Genomic DNA, 7,272 nt, shown 5'->3' on the forward strand with positions numbered 1-7,272 from the left:
TGAAGGACTTGGGTTCAACTTACTAGCCCAGTAACCCTGGCCATCCTATTTTACTTTGTTTTCTCATCTGCAAAATGGGTACAGTATTTCCTGTATAGTATTCAGAGGTCTTTATAGCTCTCTGCAAACTTTAAGCCATAATACAAAAGGTAATTATGATAGTGATGCATTCCCATTGGCGTTCTGGGTCCTTGGCTTTGATTTCTCAAAAGTGGGGAATGGTTTTCTACCATCCAATCATTATACCCAGTTAAGTTTCCCTTACACCTAAAATCCATTTTTTAGATGACTGATGAAGATCAAGAGAGCCAGGCACAGCTCTGCACACCACAAAGTCAATGGACTCCTAGCCCATTCTAGGATCCTCAGTGTTTTCTCTCTATAGTATAATAAATGAACCAACAATGCTAAGCAGAGACTGATAGTGGGAGGGATTTATGAAGCATCCTTTGCTCAAGCCAAGGGGCTCAGAGTCAGACTTTGAACAAACAGTATTATTGGCTGTATTGTGGAGAGGGGTAGAAGAAGTCCTGTCTTTCTCAGATGTCTGGGTTTGTAGCTATTAGGAAACAATGCAAGTTCCTCAATTACAACTCTAAGCATAGCATTTACTTTCATTAGGAAATGCATATTTGTATGGGTACCTGGGGATGCCATTGATGAATCCAATGGAAAAAAAAGGTAAATATCATTACTTTTCAAAATGGGCTTAGACTTAGACTTAGACTGCTATGCTGGCTGCTATTCTGGGAACTTGATATTTTCATAATTAAAGAAAGAAAATGGCACACTTGATTTCTGATTTTGGCAGAAGAATTAACTTACGAAAATGTAATTTTGCCTGGTGATTAGTTTGAAAGTTCTCATTACATAACCACCAACCAAAGAAATCTGCAGGGAAGGCAGGTCACGCTAGCTCACTGATTCCCTAGAGATCTTTCAGGCTCAGATTGGCATCCATATGTCGGGGATAGCTTATAAATGTAGGTCTTCTTGAAAGCAGGAAGCATAACCAGATGTTCTCCTGGGGTCTATTTGAGGGCTATAATTTAGTGACTTAATTCCAGAAGCCCATAACTTCATTAATTCACTTTGGTGGCCACACTCCTGTTCAGTCTTTACAATAACCACAAGAAACCAGGATCCAGTTCTGCCATGCTGGTTTACTTAATTTATTGATATGAAACTGGTTATAAATAATTTACTGAATGCTGATGAACTAGAATAATAAGGGATTAATGGAGATACTGTCAAAAGAAACACCTCACTTTAGTTTCTTTAAAAGGAGAAGCATAAAGTTATACTCTGAATTTCATGCAAACTGACTAAAAAACTTCAAACTCAGCAGTTTCCTATCTCCATGTCTTTGAATAGGCTGATTCCCCCTTGCTGGAATATAAGAATCTCTAATTTCTTTAGAAGTTCAGTTCATGAGTCATCTCCTTTGAGAAGGTTTTCTAGCTTCTTGTAATTATTAGTGCTCCCTCCCTTTTTCATAGATTTTATATTTGAGATTGTTGGATGGTGCTGGACCTGGAGTCAAGAAGGCCTGGATTCAAATCTGGTTCTGTGACACTAGGCTAGTCATTGTAATTTCTGTCTGCCTCTGTTTCCTCATCTGCAAAACGAGGATAATAATAATATATAAATCCCAGAATTGTTGTAGGGAGATAATGAAATCATATTTATAATGCACTTGGCAAACCTTAATAGAGATGATGATGAGGATGAGGATGAGGAGGATGATGATGATGATGATGATTTACCTATCTATGGGTTTGCTTTATTCCAATAGAATAGAATTCCAATAGAATCTCTTTTTTTAATTCCATTTTTGCCTGCCCTTTTATCCTTAGAGTTTAGCACAATGTCTGATACCTATTTGGCATTTAATACTTATTTGTTGATTTGATTTTTATCTCCAATGTCTGCCATCAAGTTTATGCTTAATAAATGTTGGCTGACTTGAATAGACTTGAGATAATTTTCAGTAGAGCTGTCCTTTCTCTATGGTAATGAAAAGTTGCCATCCATTTTGATTACAGTAGCAAATGTGTCCACATCTTTTTGTTGAAAGGTGAAACTTGGAATCAGTTTATCAACTACCACCAAGCTTTTATGAATTGATGACTATGAGCACATAACTGGCTTAGGCATGGTATATACAAACAGAAAAATGAGAGGCCCTACTGACTTGGAGTTTATATTCTATTGGGAGTGACAGCTGCATATATGAGCATATTACATTAGAAGGCATGGGGGAGGGCTGTTAGGAATGGCTTCATCAAGAAATGTGTGAATCTCTAGGGAAACAGCTAAACAATAAGAAAATGACTAATCTTCAAGTGAAGAAAGGTCAAATGCCTATAATCTGCAAAAAGCTCTATTTGCTTTATTTCTATGCTCAACTTCAGAAAAAGAATTTCAAAATCCTTTCTCTAAAATACCAAGTTAAGTCAGCCTAATGTGAACAAGAGATGTCCAAAGGGACACCCGTGGGGGCTCCAAAAATCAACTCTCCTCTTTTTTCTGCCTTTTGATGAGACTTATATCAACACTTATCACTTTCTGACTTTTCTTTCAGCATTTTTCTTTGATATTTCTGAAATTTATAGCATGAAGAAATGTAGTTAGAAATCAAAATGCTCTGTCACTTTAAAAAGAAAAAACCCTGGGGGAAATTTCTTTTTAAGGAGAATAGGGAGCAATATTTTAACTTATTCAAGTAGTAAATAATAACAAATAATAATGGACAATAATGAGAAAGAGCTGATAAGAACAACAGCTCACTTTGTGCTTTGCCTGTGATCGCTCTATGAGAGAGATAGTGTAATGATTATTATTATCCCTCCCAATTTGTAGATGTCAATACTATGCCATACCACCTGACTCTCAATGGATTATAGATGAAAGGATTGTAAAATTACGACTATAAGGAGAGTCAGATGCTTTCTTAATGCTCCTTTAGGCATAAAAAGGGCTGAATAGAGGTATGAAAATACTGATAATGCCCATTCCTTGGGACATGAACATTTGTGAGAAGACTCAATGAAAATCAAATGTATCCTCCGGCAAAGTAGGTAATGGAAAGAATAAATAATAAGGAAAGTGTATAATAAGGAAGGGGCATGACAGAGCACATGACTAAGGATGATGAGGATAATTTCCATATTCATGTTAAAGTTTGCAAAGAATTTTCCATGTGTTATTATATTCGACCCTCACAAAATCCTGGGAGGTAGGTACCATCATTATGCTCATTTTCCACATAAGGAAACTGAGGTTAAGGGAGAGTATGACTTGCTGAGTATCCGGAGGAAGGTTACTGACTCCAAGTCCAGTCTGTCACTGGAACTTTCCTCTCTCACTGTCCACATCCAAGTTGGTATGTCATTGAACTTTACAGCTTAGGGTTTGAGAGGTCATTGAGGTTAACCCCTTTGTTTCTACAGATGAGGAAGTTGAACCCTAAAGAGGTTGTTTCTTGCCCAAGGTCATGCAATCAGTAGGACATGGTCCTGAAAAATACATTTTTCTTATGACTGTTTTCCCTGGGTGACTGTGGTCAAACAATTCATAGTCAAGTGGTTGGCTTATTGAGTCTAAGAGTTGCTTGTACTTTGCTTAGCTGGACCTCAGACAACTGAATCAGCAGCTCACTGGGAATATATGTAGAACCCATCGAGCATGGAACAGACTGCTACAACTTGTACTACCCTGATGAAGAAGCCCAGAATTGTCAGGGGCTGCCTTAGTACCTACAGAATAGAACAAAACCTCTGGGTAGAATCCCAGTCATTGGGTTCAAGCTTGGGGCTTGAAAGTGAAATGTAGTCAAGAATCAGATTAGGTGGATTCCATTTTTCAATAATGGAAAAGAATTCCCAGAGCAAAGATCAAAGATTCACTGTTTTCAGGATGAAATAAATTTGGTTTTTAACATCAAATTTCCATCTCAAGAATAGTTTTACCCTGCCTCAGTTACTTCCTAGCTGAAAGACCCTGAGCAAGTCTGCTAAGCTCCCTTGGCCTCACCTAATATGATAAGCTACAGATGGGTTGTAGTGTATGTTGGTGGGATGAGTTCATATACTGGTAATTTTCATGAAATCAGAGGCCCATGACTTACTGACATCTTGAGAAAATGAAAATATGGGAGTTGAAGGAATTATGAAGAGAATACTTTACAAGCTCTGCCTTGGAATCAAATGTGAACTTAGAGATGAAAGGCAGTATGGCTTTGGCTTTGAGGCCAGCTTTGGATCCAGAGGCTCTAGGTCCAAGTTTTGTTTGTGAGATAATCTAATCGTGTGACCATGAGCAAGCTGCTCACTCAATACTTCAGGCAACTGATACTGATGATACACTACATACCCATTACTGATCTGTACAGTGGAGTGAGAGTCTATGCTGGGAGTTCCCTTCATGAAGAAAAAAAACCATAGGTCCATAATCCCTTCCCCAAATAAATCAATGGACAAATCAATCAAAGTTGGAGATGGCAGCAATCATCCAAGTAGGAAATAACTTCAAAAGGGACCTTTTTTCTAGAAACGACATCCCAACACCAATGAAGAACCAAACAAGCTCATTCTTGACAATCTCATTTACTTCTGGCAGAATTTTATGGTCAAAAAAACAAAGTTGGTCATGGTGTCCATCTTTAAAGGGCATATTTTTGGCCTGAAGTGAACAACTGTTCAAACTAAGCCATTCATAGATTTCTGATGTAAGAATATTTGGGGCTTAGCTGCAACTACCTCGGGCTGGATTTATTCTTAACATGTCTGAAATGTCATTAAAATGTCATGGCTACGTCTGCCAAAGAGAACCCGACTCAGCATTCCTACTTCCTTCTCTTATCCCATCTCTAATATTAAAGTTAAAGATTTGATTCACAGCAATATGGTTTTATTTACTCAAGATAAGGACAAGAGATCAATATCATTTAGTAATGCCCCCATCCCAAGTAAAGCACTCCCCAACTGTAGGATAGGGGAAGGGCATATTTTCAGTTAGAGCTTTCCATACCTGGGAGTCAGAGAGACCATCATCCTCGGACACCGATGTCTGTGTGTCCTCACTCTCTTCATCTCGATCGAGAGCTAAAACAACAAACCAAGGGGTTATTTAGAAACAAATAAACAAAGCAAATATGTTTTGTCTGAGGGCAGGGTTACAGTTTGGAAAGCATCTATTTTCTGTCAACTCAATTCTGGGGAATACATATTTTTAAAGACAATATTACCACAACTGTTTTGCTTCTGAGATCAGTGGTCATGGAAAAAGAAGTCAGCATACAACCCTCACCCTCATTTCAACAAAGCCTGAGTCAACAAGATGACTTCAGTAATTAGCTGGGGATAAAGGAAGAACAGGAGATTTTTTCCAGTAGCATGGAGATGACAGTTTATGAATTCTTAATTCTCCAGCCAGCATCTTTTTTAATACCTAGATTTCTAAACAAAAATGTTTTATTGATTTTTTGTTTTAACATCAATTTGCACTGGATCCTATTTTCCAATCCCTTCCCTTGAGATTAAAAAAAAGTAGGAAAAAAACACTCAGAAAAACTAATCAACATGCTGAAAAAAAACTGTCATTATATGAAGTGTTCCACATCCATGATTCCCCACCTCTGCAAAGAAACAGGAAGAGATTACTATTCTTCCCTTGTCTTTGGTTGCAAGCTCGGCCAGGATAATTTCAGTGTTCAGTCCTAAATGCTTTGTAGTTGGGGGAATTCTAGTTCTTTTTGCTTCACTTTGTATCAGTTCATCTAAATCTTTCCAAGATTCTCTGTATTTGTCACATAAATATTTTTTTCTTATGGTGAAATAATATCCCATTACAGTCAAAATAATTTGTTGAACCATTCATTCCCTAATCAATGAGGACTTAGTTGCTTTCCAATGTTTGCACAAAAAGGGCATCTCTAGACATTTGGGGGTATGAGGGGGTTTTCTTTTTGTCACTGACATCCTTGAGATAAAGGTCTAGTGGTGCCATCTCTGAATCCAAAGTTCTTCATTTTTGTCATGCTAATTGCTTATTTCCAAATTGCTTTCTAGCATCTCATTAATAATTCCAGTCTAGCATGCGATTTCTCAATTATAGCATAGCTCACTCACTTCCTTGCCTCAACAAAAATTCCAAGGTGCAACCTCTTGAATGTGATCCTTCTCCACTTCCCCAGTTACCATTTGAATCCAAACCATCTTTGATGTTTTTTATTTTGGATCCTATTCCCCATGCTGGTCTTCCCACTTTCTAGCTCCTGACTCTTCCTATCTGTCCCACACAACTTGGTTAGAATTCTCTTTCTTAGATATTTCAGGAACCCATTCGCCAGTGGCTTATGATCCACTATCCCTACTGCTAACCATATCAAACCTACAGACTCCGGCATATAAGGTCCTCCACTGCATCCAAGACTATATTGTGTCTCTTTGATATATGTTTAATACAGCCTTGCATATGGATGTATCATCTCCTGAAACTATAGGCTCTTTGAGGACAGGGATGATTTCATTTTTGTTTTTGTACCCCTTGCACCCAATACAGTGCCTGGCAAATTGAAGGTGCTTAATAAATGTTTATCGATTGGTTAATGCATAGGTAGCCTCCAGTCTTTAGCTTCATTTCTCTTTATGCCCCCATTCTTTCAAAGAGTAATAGAATAGTTGAGTCCTCAACAGAATAATCCAACCCAGGATTCAAAGGAATTCCATCCCTCCAACTATTATTCTCAGTCTGATTACTCCCTACTTCATATGCCTCCCTCTTCTTAGTGCCTAGTCTTTTTTTCTATTTTTTTTAACAAATTATAATTCTGATTCCTCCATTTTAACTACTTTCTTCAAAGGTCAAATCTGAGAAGCATCATGGGGAACTATGAATTTGGAAACAGAAGACAAAAAGTCAGAATTCCAGCTTAGTTACTTCATTTCCAGTGACCTTGGGCAAATCACTTATTTGTCTTTTCTAGTTTCCTGATTCATAAAATGAATACTTTGGAATCTCTTAACTTGGGGTTCATGAGATAGATAGATAGATAGATAGATGATAGAAGGATAAATATATAGATAGATACATAGATACATAGATGGATAAACATATTTCAATAAAGTGAGCTTCCACGGTACTCATGCATTTAATTTAATAGAATTGTGAGGAGTCCAAAGATTTTTCTCAAACTGCCAGAAGAATCCATGATAAAGGACCCTTGCAGTAGATGACCTCATAGGTCCCTTCCAGGACTTAATCTAAGGA

General features: G+C 37.6%; 1 protein-coding gene across 1 annotated transcript in view; it reads right to left on the reverse strand.

Moving 5' to 3' along the window:
- Window positions 1-5,101, reverse strand: part of RAPGEF5 (Rap guanine nucleotide exchange factor 5) — a 135,607-nt gene extending 130,506 nt beyond the window's left edge. Inside the window, exon 1 of the mRNA XM_074195455.1 lies at window positions 5,032-5,101. The gene's annotated coding sequence lies outside the window, so the exon portion shown is untranslated. The remainder of the gene's footprint in view (window positions 1-5,031) is intronic.
- Between the last annotated feature and the right edge of the window lie 2,171 nt (window positions 5,102-7,272).

Source organism: Macrotis lagotis, chromosome 7, assembly GCF_037893015.1.
Source record: "Macrotis lagotis isolate mMagLag1 chromosome 7, bilby.v1.9.chrom.fasta, whole genome shotgun sequence".
Taxonomy (NCBI): Eukaryota; Metazoa; Chordata; class Mammalia; order Peramelemorphia; family Peramelidae; genus Macrotis; species Macrotis lagotis.